Genomic DNA, 15785 nt, shown 5'->3' on the forward strand with positions numbered 1-15785 from the left:
CCCTCATTCTCTAGGTGGGCGTCTGCTAATGACTTAAAACTAGAAATGAATTCCCTTGTTTTCCAGGTGGGCGCCTGCTATTGACTTGAAATTTGAAGTAACTCTGAAATGAATTCCCTCGTTCTCCAGGTGTGCGCCTGCTACTACAGCAAAACAGACAAAACAAAAGAAACTTTTCTGCCCTAGTTTGGTACCGAGAACATCAATGAGTGTTAATCGAATCATGTTATCCAAAAAAGTTCTATAAATTTAAAAGCTAAATCCTATTATCCAGGAGGGTCCTGAAAACTAAAATTAAATCTCATCTTAAGAGTGAAAATTTGAAAGCTAAATTTTATTTCCTAAAGTAAAAGTTATGCAAAATCTCACTATCTATGAGAGTCTTGAAAACTTAAAACTATATCTCATTATCCAGGAGGGTTCTAAAAAACTTTAAAATTAAATTCCATTATCAAGGAGGGTCCAAAAAACTTGAAATTAAATCTCATTATCCATGTGGGTCCTGATTTTAAGACAACTAAAGATTGATAACTTAAGAAAACTACATTCTTCTTTCTTTTTTTTTCAAATCCAGACTTCCTTTTTTTTTCAAATTATCCTAGGAGAAAATTCGTCAAACTAGATTTTCTATCTTAGGATAAAGATTGATCAGACTAAGATTTTGATCCTAGGAGAACGTTCATCAGACTATGTCCTTTTTTCTCTACTATTTTTGGTATCTCGGGAGAAAGATTCATCCGACTAAGATTTTTATCCTAGGAGAAAGATTTATCAGACTATGTTTTCTTATCTTAGGAGAAAATTCATCAAACATAGACTTCGATACTAGGAGAAAAATTCATCTGACTAGGTTACTTTATTTTGGTATCTTAGGAGAAAGATTCATCAGAATAAGATTTCTATCCTAGGAGAAAATTCATCAGACTAGGTTTCCTATCTTAGGAGAAAAATTTACCAGACTAAGATTATTATCCTAGGAGAAAATTCATTAGACTAGGTCTTCTATCTTAGGAGAAAGATTAATCGGACTAAGATTTCGATCCTCGGAGAAAATTCATCAGACTAGGTCCCTTTTTTTGTTATCTTAGGAGAATGGTTCATCAGACTAAGAATTCTCGAACCTCCGACAGACAGAATCTCCATGCATGCGTGCCCGAAGGGCAGCGGCAGCAGTGTGGTTCCAGATGCCGTCGCTAGATTGAGATCTGCAGGGTGGCGGGTACTTCGACTGCCTTGTATCAGGTGAAGAGAAGGGGGTGGGGAAACTCCGAATACAGGCCTAGATCGTTTGTACAGACAGACTTTTTGGGTGCTAAGATCCAAAGTCGAGAGGGAAACAGCCCAGATCGTACGCTAAGGTCCCTAAGCAAGATTTCGATCCTAGGAGAAAGATTCATCAGACTAAGATTTCTAGTATCCTAGGAGAAAATTCATCAGACTAGGTTTTTATATCTTAGGAGAAAGATTCATCGGAGTAAGATTTCTATCCTCGGAGAAAATTCATTAGACTAGGTTTCATATCTTAGGAGAAAAATTCATCAAACTAAGATTTTATTGGGAGAAAGTCCATCAAACTAGGGTTTTTATCCTAGGAGGAAAAATGTGAGTGCAATGGAAATATTTTATGCACATTAGCAAGACAAATAAAGACAAAGATTTGAAAAACTTCCCTTTGTCAGCTCTTCTCTTCTCTTCTTTTTGTCTTATTTTTTTGTGAAACCACTTTCCTTGCACTGCTTTTTTCTTGTTCAAATAAATAAAATTTTGTCAGTTTTTAAAAGGTGGTGGTCGGTTTGTAGTCTTGAGTATCTGGCAGCTTGGCTTTGTGCTCAATCAGCTTGAGTCAGTCTCAAGAGACTTTTGCTCTGCATCAACCCTGATTGTTTCACACCCATTACCATTTGTATTTATGGCTCAATCAGCCTTATCCCAACTGGAGATCTTTGCCTAGGTGACCCTTTCTGATATCTTCAATGACTTCCTGTTTTTTGAGCAATTTGTCTGTCAGAGAGAATCACAAGTTATCTTTGCTTGCGCCAAGTAGGCTAACAAGAGTCTTTTAGGGAGAGCCTTTGCATGAATCCTCAAGGCATGTTGAAAGTAACAACTGAGTGTGCTGGCCAAATTTACTTTGTGCAACTGAAAAGCTAGTAGCTGATTTTGAAATCTTTTCTTGCTTGTTTTGACAAGGACTGACTCAGAGTGAATGACACAATGATGCAAATAAACAAGTATTAACAAGAAATGCCCCTGTCAGAAGTACAAAAAGAAGAGTTTTTTTAATAAGTAGCCTTAATCATCATGACATGCATTTTTGACTCAACGGCCTAATCTATCAAACTAATCTAATCTTCCCTTTTACCATTCTTATGACCTCTGAAGTCGGGCTTGTTCGTGACAATTCTTTGCATCAGCTTCGCGACTCACATTCGACTAGTGGTTCCCCGAGGGATTTTCACCTACAAGTCTCTCTCATTAATTTATCTCTACTTACCGTCTCCTTACAGTGCCTGTGAAGGTTTTCACTAGTAAGACTCTCTTATTTTTTCTTTTTTCTTTTCTTTCCCCTTTTTTTGTGAGCAACTTGACAATGTTCTATGTCACGTGACAACCGTTGCTCATTGTGTGCTTCTCTTGGCATTCTTGAAGGCATAACGGAAGGTCTTTATTTGGAAGGTTTTGGATAGGGTTGGACAGAAGGGCCGACATGAAGGCTCAATGTAGACTCAAAATGAAATGTTGTAGACCTACAACTCTTGGAATCGACTCTTTCAAAAGTGAAATAAAATCTTTTCCCTAGTTTCAGATACTAGGGATTTGTTTTTTAATTTTTTTTTGAATTCTTATTTGGTTGGACCGAACCGTGAGGCTGCCTACGTATCCCTTTTTTTAAGGAATCAGGTCGAACGTAGTTCAAACTTCTGACCTAACTATTTTTTTTCATCTTTCTTTCTTTTTCTTTGTCTTTTTTTTTTGTTATTTTCAAAACAAGTTGCCCCAACTTCTATTTTCTAAGGGCATGAACTTTTCACTATTCTTTTCTTTCTTTTTTTCATTTGAACTTTCTAAAAGTTTCCCCAGTTTTTACTCTTGGGACATGTACTTTTTTTCATTTCTATTTTTTTTTCTATATTTCATTTTTTTTTTGATTTTTGTCTAAACTTGATTCCAAAAGAGGGTGGTTAAAGAAAATAACACAAGCTCAAAAGGCGTAACAACATGTATAAAGTTTTTGGGTAGCAGAAAAAGGGCCTCCCAGCCTATAGAACGCCAAATATAGTATCCTTTTGTGATCACAACATTGATGAGCATATCAGTCTTCTTGGCGTGTCGTGGTCGAAAGACACTTTCCATCTATTAATGTCAAACTTTCGACCAAGCTTCAATTGATTAAACATCCTCAAACTCGATCCTCACAATGATTTGAAGGTGAATTTTACTCGACCTTAATTCCCAAGTATTTCAACTCTTTATTCATCCTAAAAAATCTTGTTCTCAATTATCCAATTCAAGCTTAAACCCTGAATATGGCTATCCTTCAAGCTCCACTTTTTTTGCTCTGATGAGTGTCATTTTCAGAAAAGGTAGAAACTAGGTATTGAAGCATTCCTAGTTTTGCCTTGAACATGAAATCAAAATTAAAAATGACTTATGTTCTGTGGTGCCTCTTCATTTACAAGGTGAATCTGCAACATGTTTTTGCATGTTCCCCAAAGTGAAGTCAGCTTGCTGTAGTCCAGGCAACACAGCTGTTTACCTTAATGTATACGACTTGACACCCGTTAATGGCTATTTCTACTGGACAGGTAATGTGTCTTCCATACAGGGGTGGAAGTTCATGGTGTTGAATATGCTTTCGGAGAACATGACTATCCAACAAGTGGTGTCTTTGAGCTTGAACCTCGTCAGTGCCCTGGCTTTAAATTCAGAAAGTCGGTGTTCATGGGAACATCATATTTGGATCCTATCTAGCTTAGAGAATTCATTGAGCGCCAATCAATAAACTACAATGGTGACTCATATCATTTAATTGCCAAGAACTGTAATCATTTCTCTGATGATATCTGTTACAGGTTGACTGGGAAGCGGATACCTAAATGGGTGAACCGGCTAGCAAGAGTAGGTTCGTTGTGCAATTGCATTCTTCTGGAAGACCTCAAAACTTCCACGGTACAACATGGCACAAATGTGCAAAACTATGACAGTGAGAAGAGGAAACTAAGAAGCTCTTTCAATTGTTTGTCTTCAATCTCAATGCGTCAAGGTGAGAGAGAAGTATCAATGTCATCGCTGTTCTTGCACTCTCACTATAAAGGCTGCCTTCCACCTTGGGAATCCAAAAAATCTAGAAGCAGGTCTTTGAAGGAAGGATAAGGTCTTTGTTATTCTCTATATGCACATCCATTGTGAATACTAACATAATATTACTACGTATTGCCATCTGTGAGTGTGTTGAATGGCAAAGTCGCACATAGTGCTTGTTGGCTGAGATTTCATTTGGCTTGCCAGTGTTGATTTTTGCCATTCTCTGAGTTCAAATTCTGGTGTTACAAGTTCTGCTATCCAGTTCACATTTTCATCCTGCTGGAAGATCACATCGCTAAGTCAGCATCTTGAGTCACAGAAATGTATTTGTTTGTTAGTTCTCAGCCACTTTCTTATTTGATACTGAAAACAGAGAGGTTCTTGTGTTTTTTGGTGTAGAAATGTAGGAGCAATTTGCAAAACTTTTTGAAGCTTATTATCACTGCAGAAAATAAATAAATTCAAGCTTAAATCAATTTCTAAGATCTGGCCAAAAATTTCGTATGCATGTCATTAGAATTAGCGAGAAAGAACTAAGAACAGAATGACACAAAAGGACAAATTGTATTTCATTGAGTAAAGGATGAAAGGGTTTGACAAGAAGACAAATACCCTAAAATCCGAGTTACAAACCTAAAATAACCCGAATAATGAAAATAGCAATAAAACAAATAGACGAGACTCACACAAACAGAATGGAGGGATAGAAGTGTTTGACTCAATAAAACAAATAAGATCTGGATGACAACCCTGACATAACCCAGATAGTAGAAAAACATCAAAACAAGATACTAAGATTCCTTCCTAGTAAGGAGAGAATGACTTTTCAATTTCTAAGCTTGACATTTTAACAATAAATTTGCTCATCAGAATCACCATGGCCTTCTCCAATTTCAGTCGGCAAGCTCCCGAGAGGATTCTCATACTCTATGTGACCAGACATCATCCCCACAAAGTGTGCATCATCATGTGCAGGCAAAGGATTCTACGTGATATTCTAGGTGTCACTGTCTTGGATCTCAATCAATTTTTCCTGGATCATCCTTTCTATTTCTCTTTTCAAATTCCGACAACTTTTAACATTGTGCTCCTAGGCATTGAAATGGTATTCACACCTTTTAGAAGGGTCAAAGCTTCTTGCACGTGGGTCCACATGATTTGGAGGAATGGGTGCAATCATATCATAATGCTTTAAATTCTCAAATAAGCTTGCATAGGACTCTCCTATTAGTATAAAATTATCTTTCAACCTTGTTCTCCTCTATACCCCTCGCTTGGATGTAGGTTATAGGGAACTTGAAAATTTTGTGAAGGCTGGTGGATATTTTGCGGTGTTGGTGCTCACCTTCTGGGGTATTTTGGTGTCTAGACAACATACTGAGGTAGAGCAACATCGTATTGTGGTTTTGAGGTGGATAGTAATGCTCAGGGGAGTTATCGGAAAATAGACGAGGCTGGTCATACCTTCGAGACGTTCTCCTAGGACCTCTTCTCGACCCTGATGACACCATGATTTCTTCATCCATCTCATTCGTGTCACCGGATTCAATTTGGACAGCCTAAGTTGCAGCTTTGAGAGCTGCTTGACTTATAATTCTTCTTGTCTAAAAGCCATTCTCTACCATTTCTCCCATTTTGATTGCTTCCGAGAAGGATTTGCCAACTGCGGACGTCATGTTTTGAAAGTAATCTGGCTCTTGCGCCTGAAGGAAGACAGTGATTAGCTCGTGGTCATCCATGGGTGGCTTAACTCTAGCTGCTTGCTCTCTCCATTTAATGGCATATTCCCTGAAACTTTCAATTGGTTTCTTCTTCAGGTTTGAAAGGGAATTGCAGTCTAGGGCGATGTCGATATTGTATTGGAACTATTTGACAAAGGCCTATGTCATGTCATCCCAAACATACCAGCGAGATGTGTCTTGATCCATAAACCATTAGGAGGCTACTCCCGTAAGACTTTCCCCAAAATAAGCCATCAGTAATTCTTCCTTTCCTCCCGCACCTCTTAGTTGATTGCAATACCTTTTCAGGTAGGATATGAGGTCTCCATGTCCATCATACTTTTCAAATTTGGGGATCTTAAAACCAAGTGGCAAACGAACATCAGGGAACATACATAGATCCTTGAAGGCAATACTCTTCTGACCTGTCAACCCCTGCATGTTTTTCAACTTTTGTTTTAAGCTTTTCAGTCTTTGGGTCATTTCTTATTGTTCCATCTTTCGGGCAGGCTTATCAATGATTGCATCAAACAAGTACGAGTGGTACTCCGGAGAGTGGTATTGCTCTTGCTGGGTAGCATTTTGTGACTCGTGAGTTTTCCTCTGCACCACCATCGACTGTGGGATGGTGAAGACAGGCATAACAGTAGTGGTTATCTAATTGGTTGTCAATGGCAAATTTGAGAGCATGCAACATAATTCCCAGCTGTGGTCATACAATTGGGATAAGGATTGAACCCAGGTGGATATGATTGATCAGACAATGAGACCAGAATGGTAGTAGTCGGGATGGACGTGAACTTTGGGAAAGCATGAGAAGAAAAAGGCGGTCCTTGGCCATTGGCTCATGCTTGACACAATTTAGTCGTTTTCTGTTTCAGTATTCTATCTTCCCCAACCACAGTAGAATCTTTTTGAACCCACTGACCCCGAGTCACTTGAGCACATGTAAAAATTTCGATGTCAGTTTTCAATGGAATTTTTCCCTTGAATCTTGTGTTGCCAGCTTACCATAAATTGACCACCTCAACTTTCTTCACAATTCAAAACAAAAATATGTTAGAATCGACTCAGTTGGTCCTTATTATTATCATTCTTCCTCTCTTTTTTCACCTTCTTTTATTCTTTTTTTTTTCAAAATCATTTTATCGAACCTGATGTGAGGTGCTTACGTATCATGTGGGAACATGAATCAGATCTTACGTAATTCGGGAAGATTAGAAATAAAGGAAATAAACTAAATCCTTTTTTTATTTTGATTTTTTTCTTTTTTTTTAATTTTCGAAAAAAAAGACTTATAAAGAAGAAAGAACATATTTTTTTATTTCAAAAGAAAAACTTCTAAAGAAGAAAGAAAATATCTTTGGATTTTGGAATTTTGTTTTGAATTTATGAAAGAAATGCCTATAAAGAAAAAAAAATATTTTTGAATCTTGAATTTTCTTTTCGTCTTTTGAAAGAATAATGAAAATATTTTTGGATTTTGAGAAGAAATTAAAAGAAAGTATTTTTGGTTTTTTTTTTTAAAAAAAAATTGGGGTCTCAAAGAAAGACTTTTCTAAAAAGTAAGTAAATGATAATATTGTTTGGATTTTTGAAAATTTGGGACCGGAACCGATGAGGTTTGCCTATGTATCTCACATTCGGTGAGAATTAGACTCGTGTAGTTTAGCCAGTTTTGATGCAACCGGAAAATATGACTTATTTTGAAATGACTTTTTCCTCTTTTTTGTTTTTCAAAATTTCGGCAGAGTTTCAGGATAATTCAAATACCTACCTCTCACTCTCTTTTCTTTTTCTTCTTTCTTTTATTTTTCATTTTCTTTCCCTATTCTAGAAGCTAGTCAACACGCATGCCAAAACAGCCAAATACGCAAGTAGCACATAAGATGCATCAGGATGGTCTTTTAATTTGGGTACACCTGTCCTAGACGGACCCAACCCCTGTGTTGAGTCCCCAAAGTCAAATGCACGTGATGCAAACAAGAGTTCCTACTAGGGATCCAACATGAGGCTATATTATTCTAGGTTTAAAACTTGGGTGTATTGTTCTAGACCTGGCTTACCCGAGCGGACAACTCGAGCCGAGGGGGGTAACATACTGGTAACCAAAAGGACATCCGGCTTTGTAATTGATATGATCCTCAATCTAAATTAGGGTATGACACTAATAGAAAAGCAGTCACACCAGCGTGCACTTCCCCGGAGATTAGAAAAGAAGGGTTTCACAGTAATTTATATACAGTTCAAATAATATCAAAGCAGTAAAAAGTGGCATTTAGCACATTAGGCCCAAACACGTAGAAAATCAGATAATGAACAAAATCCAACTATAACAGTTATTCTATGCTCGAATTCTGAACCTGTACCAGAAGTTCTGGGTTCTTTTCCCAAGCAGAGCCAATAGAGCTGTCACACCTCCTTTTTCTACCCCGGAAGGGGATATAGGGGAGTTTTTCTAATTAAAGTGAGAATAACCGAAACAGATTATTTATTCAAGTATAGAGTCACCACTTAGGATAATTTATGTTTTCCCAAGTCACCGGTTTAAAATCCTGAATCGAGGAAGTTTAACTCTTATTTATGGTCCGCGAAACAAGGAAATCATGGTAAGGAATTCTGTTAACCCGGGAGAAGGTGTTAGGCATTCCCAGGTTCCGTGGTTTTAGCACGGTCGCTCAACTATTATTATTGGACTAATTATCTGATCAATTATACATTTTATACCTATTGCATTTTTAACTTCTACCGCTTTTAATTATTTAATAAAATATTTTCTAGAACAAGGTACGATTATCGTACTATAACGAACCGACTGGTCGTTTTGAGCTTTTACTTTTTGCTCGCCAGTTCTTAGGCACAACTAGAACCGTGTGATATATTATGACTTATGTAAATCATCGCTTTTGGTTTTCAGGGTAATCGAAATGAATTTGGAAGAACAGTTCTTAGTTTGAAGCTTAAAATTTGAAAAGTTTGACCAAGTTTTGACTTGTTAGTTTATGATCTCAGATTGGAATTTTTATGATTTTTATAGCTCCGTTAGATGATTTGGGACTTAGAAGCATGATCAGAATGTATTTTGGAGGTCCGTGGAAGGTTTAGGCCTGAATTGGAGAAATTGGAATTTTGGCATTTTCCGGTTGATAGGTGAGATTTTTATATAGGGGTCGGAATGGAATTTCGAAAGTTTGAGTAGGTTCATTGTGTCATTTGTGATGTGTCTGCAAAATTTCAAATTATTCAGACGAGGTTTGATAGACTTTCTGATCGAAAGCGAAATTTGGAAGTTTTTGGAATTCTTAGGCTTGAATTAGATGGTGATTTGGTATTTTGATGTGGTTTTGAGCTTTTCAAAGGTTGGAACAAGTTTTAAAGATGATATGGGATATGTTGGCATGTTTGATTGAGGTCCTGAGGGCCTCGGGTTAATTTCGGGTGGTAAATAGATCAATTTTGGACTTTGGACTTGGTAGCTTTTGCTAGTTTTTGTTGTAGACGATTTGGTCTTCGCGTTCACGGTCAGAGACTTGTGTTCATGAAGTATGTTCTCTTAGGCGGTGAATTTTGTTCTTCGCGTTCGTGCTTTGGGTGTCACATTTGCGATGTTGTGATGATGTGTTCTTCGCTTTCGCGCTTTCGATGTCGCGTTCGCATAGTTATGTCCCTTGTAGGTATCACGTTTGCGTGGCTTGTGTCGTGAATGCATAGAGCATTTTGGAAGCTGATATTTTTCTTCATCGTGGACCCGATGGTCATCCCGCATTCGCGAAAGAGGAAGCCTGGGCAGCTTTATAAAGTACTATATTTCGAGGATTTCGACCATTTTTACATTTCTAGAGATATGGAGTTCGGGAGAAGACGATTTTGGAGAGGATTTTCAGAGAATTGATTTGGGCAAGTATACTTTACTCAAATTTGGCTAAATACAATGATTTTGTCTTAATTGTTATCATTTAAATTGGGAATTTGGAATGAAAATTGGATGAAAAATTGGAGAGATGAATTGCGGATTTGAGGGGCCATTTGAGGTCCGATTTTGATGTTCTTGGTATGTATACACTCGTGGGAGGATGAGGATTCTATTGATGTGATTTTTATCGAATTCTGAGACGTGGTCCCGAGGCCGGGTTTGGCCAATTTCAGGATTGGTGTTGTAAATTGATTTCTTTCTAGTGGGCTTTGTTCCCTTAGCATATTTTGATGGTTATGTACTGCTTTTGGTTAGATTTGGAGCATCTGGAGGCTGATTCGAGAGATAAAGGCATCGCGGGCTAGAGTTTGGACCTGATAGAGGTAAGTAATGATTGTAAATGCTGTCCTGATGGTTTGAAACCCCAGATTTCACATCGTTGTGCTATTTTGAGGTGGCGCACACGCTAGATGACGAGCGTGGGGTCATGCACCATTGGGGATTGTGACTTAGTCCGTCCCGTATGACTGTTTAACTGTGTATTTGATTGAAAAATATTTGTTATTATCATGTTTTGGGCTAAATGCTATGTTTGGGCCTCGTGCCAACTGTTTTGGACCCTTGTGGGACTTTTACTACTTTTCCTCACTATATTGACTTAATAATTGTACACAGTCATGCTGTATTTTTGTAATTTCCTAACTCATCCTTATTTAGCAAATTTTGGCACTATAAACAATATTTGAGCTGAACGCCCTGTTTTACTGATTGTCCGAGTGACTTGTGAGGTTGATGGTTGAGAGAGGCCGAAGTCCTGATAGTGAGATTGATGACTGAGATAGACCGAGGGTCTGATTGTGAGGTTAATGACTGAGAGATGACCAGGGCCTGGTTGTGAGGATTATATATTTATGGATCGGACTGAATGTCACAGTAATATCGCTGTGGCGTGCAGCCCGATCTTTATACATATATATATATATATATATATATACATACATATATATGTTGGATCGGGCTTATGACTACCCGGCCAGTCGTCATAAGAATTAACACCTCGATCCCCTATAAACGGCTTTCCCCGAGTTTATTTCTGCTATTTTGATTTGCCAAAACATTCGGTTTTAAGTTTCGGGAAGTTTTGGGACACTTAGTACCTAAATGAGAGCTTAAGTGTTGGAAAGTTGACCGTAGTCGGAATAGTGTGAAGACGGTCTCAGAATGGAAATCCGATGGTTCGGTTAGCTCCGTTAGGTTATTTTGGGCTTAAGGGCGTGTTCAAATTGTGTTTTGGAGGTTCATAGCTAATTTAGGTTTGAAATGCCGAAAGTTGAATTTTTGAAGTTTGCGGTCTGATAGTGAGATTTTGATTCGAAGGTTTGAATGGAATTCCGGAAGTTGGAGTAGCTCTGTAGTGTTGAATGTGACGTGTGTGCAAAATTTCAGGTCATTTGGACGAGGTTTGATAGACTTTCTGATCGAAAGCGTATTTTTAGAGTTTTTGGAATTCTTAGGCTTGAATCCGATGACAAATTGGTGTTTGATGTTGTTTTGAGCGTTCCAAAGGTTGGAACAAGTTTGAATGATGTTTTAGGATTGGTTGGCAGGTTTGGTCGAGGTCCTAGGGGCCTCGGTTATGTTCCGGATGCTCAACGGACCATTTTTGGACTTGGAAAGATTGCGGATTTTCTACTGTTGTGTTACAGAGAAAACCTTCATTGAGTTCGCGAGGGGGTCTCGCGTTCGCGTAGAGCATCTGGGTGAGGCAGTTGAAATGTGCTTCGCGTTCGCGATGATGTCCTACATTCGCGACGGTAAGGACCCGTTGGTCTTCGCGTTCGCGACATGGTCCTCGCTTTCGCGTAGGGTCTGCCCGTGTAAGCTACACGTTCACAAGTGGACCTCGCATTCGCGAAAGACGAATTTGGCCAGCAGGACTTTTGTGCATCGCGATCGCAATAGTAGCCTCGCGTTCGCGAAGAAGCAATTACCTGGGTAGATATAAGATTTCAAAATCGAGGGTTTAGCCATTTTTATCTAAACTTAAGCTTGGGAGCTCAGATTTGAGTGAGATTTTGAGGGATTTTCAGAGATATTGATTGGGTAACGATTCTAGACTCCTTTTGCTTGTAACCCATTAATCTAAACATGAATTTATCATCGTTTTTTGCTTGTAACTCCTTTCAAAATTTGTATGAAAATTGGGGAAAAGTTCTTAGACCAAGAAATTGAGTTTTGATTGGGGATTTGACATCGGATTTGAATAATTTTGGTATGGTTAGACTCGTGAGAGCTTGAGAATTCTGAAACTATAAATTTTACCTGATTCCGATATGTGGGCTCGAGGGGCATTTTGGTCATTTTACATAATTTCACGTATTAGCTTAGACTTTAATTGTAGAATTAGTTACTTGAAGTGTTATTTACATTATGAAATTGAAATGAATAGATTTGGGCCATTTGGAGTCGAGTACTCGTGGCTAGAGCATGGTATCAGATTGATTTTTGAGCTGGTTCAAGGTAAGTGTCTTGTCTAACCTTGTGTGGGGGACCTTCCCCTTAGGATTGGTATATTTTGTAATTGAAATGCCTTGTACATGAGGTGACGAGTGCGTACTTGTGCTAATTATTGAAAATCCGGTTTCTTTAAGTAATTACTAGCATGTTTCATTTCCCGTTTCTATTACTTGCACTATTAAGCCTGTTGTTAGCTTATGAAAGCATGTCTAAGTGACTTAATTACTTTATTTGTTCAACCTGCCTTATTTGAATTATATGCAACATGCTAGGCTAGAATCACTTGTTGCCTTACTATGAAATATTGCCATTTATGTATATTTTCCTGTTGTTGCTGTGTATTTATTTTGGGACTACGTATGTGGGATTTCGTTAGCTCCCCTTGTATTTGTATTTTGGGACTATGGATGTGGGATTCCGGTAGCTCCCCCTTGCCTGTTTATTTTGGGACTACGGATGTGGGATTCCGGTCGATCCCTCTGCACAGTTATATGGAACTACGGGAATGCACCCACTAGATTCCCCCAGTACTAGGTATTTATATTTGGGACTAAGGAACGGGATATCAGTAGATCCCCGCGCACTATGAGTTGGACTATGGGATGGGATCCCAGGAGATCCATTGGATATATATATATATATATGGGACTATAGGACGGTATCTTGGGAGGTCCCCGATCGTTATCATTGGTGCTGAGCTGTATTTCCTTTTTGTGTTTACCTTGTTTCTGTATGGTCGTTGTTGTCCTGTACATCCTGTGTTATTTCACTACTGTACTTATGTATATTGTTCTATTCTATACTGTTGACCTTATTATTTTATTTAACTTCAGTAGGGCCCTGACCTTCCTCATCACTACCCAACCTAGGTTAGGCTTGTCACTTACTGAGTACCACTGTGGTGTACTCATGCCTCTCCTGTGCATGTTTTTCATATGCAGATCCAGGTTCCGCAACTCAGGCCTACCATCCTTGAGGGAGGCGGCTGCTTTTGAGATTTCGAGGTACATCTGCCACGTCCGCAGACAGAGAAGTTTCTTTCTATTCCAACTATTAAACATTGCCCTTCTGTATTTTTTTTCTTGTTAGATATTCTCGAGTTAGACTATTAGATATTCTAAAGGCTTGTGTTTCCGTGAGTTTCCGGGTTTTGGGATAATGTACTTGGTTTTGAGAATGTTGTGTTGTATATGCCGAGTGGCATTATAACTATTGTTTCCATTCAGTTATTTTGGTTTTGATTATTTCTTCCGCAAGTTTCATTTATGTTCCGCGTTTGTTTGGCTTACCTAGTTGTAGAGACTAGGTGCCATCACGACAGTTCACGGAGGGTGAACTGGGGTCGTGATAGGGCTGCACGCCGCAACGATATAGCGCTTGGTCTGTAGGAGCCCCTTCAGAATTCGCACACCCCTAGTGAGCGCAGTCGACTATATATGGGGATCGGGCTGCATGCCGCAGCAATGTATGGTTCGGGCTGGAGGCTGCAGCGGTTATTACATGGTACCTATTGAGCGTGAGTGCTGAGTATGAGTGCCGATTGATATGAATTGAGTCATGAATGACTGAGAGGTTTGCCCGAGGGGCTATACATACATGTATACGAGTGATGCTTTGCCTGAGGGGCCTGTTTATGAACTTACTGGTTTCACTCCTCCTTAAAGTGAGTTTCTATTGAATATGTTGATTTAATTACTGCTTTCATCGAGCCTCTATTGAAAATGTTAAACAAATGTTTTAAACAACCTTCCTTTAAACTGACATTTTTACAAGGTATACGGAATTTAGTCACTGATTTGGCTTTGTTACTTCCACTGAGATCTTTAAGTTACGAAATGGTTATGAATTTCTGTTTGCCTGAGGGGCTGTATACGAATTATGTTTTTGGCCGAGGGGCCAATTATGATTTTCATCACCTTCACTATAAATTTCACTGAACTTCTACTGAAAACTGTTAGAAAGGCATTTTCAAAGGATTTTTCCCGAAATGGGAGTTGAACGAGATGATTTGATTTGTATCATGTTTTTTTAAAACTTGCGGTATTCTCTGTGGTTCCATGATGTGGTTTACATGATTTCTTACTGCTCAGACCTTATTTACTTTTATTACTTACTGAGTTGGAGTACTCACATTACTCCCTACACTTTGTGTGCAGAATTAGGTATTTCTTAATCTGGTAGCGGGTGTTGATCGCTCAGAGGCAGAGTTATTGGAGTTTAGCAAGGTAGCTGCCTGGAGTTCGCATTGTAGCTTTTCTCCTTCTTATTTTCATTAGACTGTATTTAGTACATTTTCAAACTTTTTGTTTTATTCAGATTTTAGTAGATGCTCATGACTAGTGACACCCCGATGTGGGGCTTGTGTATATATTCCACACTATTCTTTTAAATTTACATCATGAGGTTATCGATTAATAAATGGTATAAAAATAACTTTTATTGAATAATAGTTGATTCTAGAGTTGTGTCGGCTGGCCTAGTTTCACGGTTAGTGCCATCACGACCGGGTTGGTTTATGGGTCATGACAAGTTGGTATTAGAGCTTAGGTTACATAGGTCTGACGAGTCATGAGTAGGTTTAGTAGAGTCTCATGGATCGGTACGGAAACATCTGTACTTATCCTCGGGAGGCTGCAGAACCTTTAGGAAAAACTTCACATTCTTGAATTCTTGTCGTACGTCCTTGATTCAGCTTGAAATGTAACTCTTGAATTCCTTCCACACGTTCATATGCACGCATGATCACTCAGTATTAGATATGCATCAATGGCTTGTGATTCCCTAATCGAGGAGTGAGATGTGATCTCTATGTGTTGATGTTGGGCCAGTCTGGAGGACTTGAGGCCGCGTTTTGCCTATGGCTTGGGCACTAAGGCGTTGATTGTGTGAGCATGTGCTTTTGGATTTGTATGTTTGATAGTGTCCTTATTAGTGGGAGTGATGATTGGATATCTATGTGATCAGAACGATGTGACTATGAGATGTGTACATATTATTTGAACGAGACAAGAAGGGTCTGCTTGGGGGTAGTAAGAACTATCCGGTGCTTGATTTTTCATCGTGAGTTGATGTATAGCCCGAGTTGTGGGCATGATGAAGGACCTTTCCATGTTTCCTAGTTGGGAAGTGAGGTAAATTTCATGTTGTGATACGAGTTCAGACTCAGGAAAATTAAGTGACTACCTAATGTTTATGCCGATGGAAGGGTATAAAGAGATGGCAGTTTGAGGCGAAGCAGGTGGGTTATCTCCTGCAGGTTGTTCTGAAGTTTGCTTGATTCTTATGTCATTTATTGGAAGATCTTTGTTACAAGTGAAAGATATGTGTTA

At 38.7% G+C, this 15785-nt stretch overlaps 1 pseudogene; it reads left to right on the forward strand.

Annotated features, from left to right (window-relative positions):
* Positions 1-4523, forward strand: part of LOC107830180 (uncharacterized) — a 33537-nt pseudogene extending 29014 nt beyond the window's left edge.
* Positions 4524-15785: the final 11262 nt, after the last annotated feature.

The sequence above is a fragment of the Nicotiana tabacum genome, chromosome 5 (genome assembly GCF_000715075.1).
Source record: "Nicotiana tabacum cultivar K326 chromosome 5, ASM71507v2, whole genome shotgun sequence".
NCBI lineage: Eukaryota > Viridiplantae > Streptophyta > Magnoliopsida > Solanales > Solanaceae > Nicotiana > Nicotiana tabacum.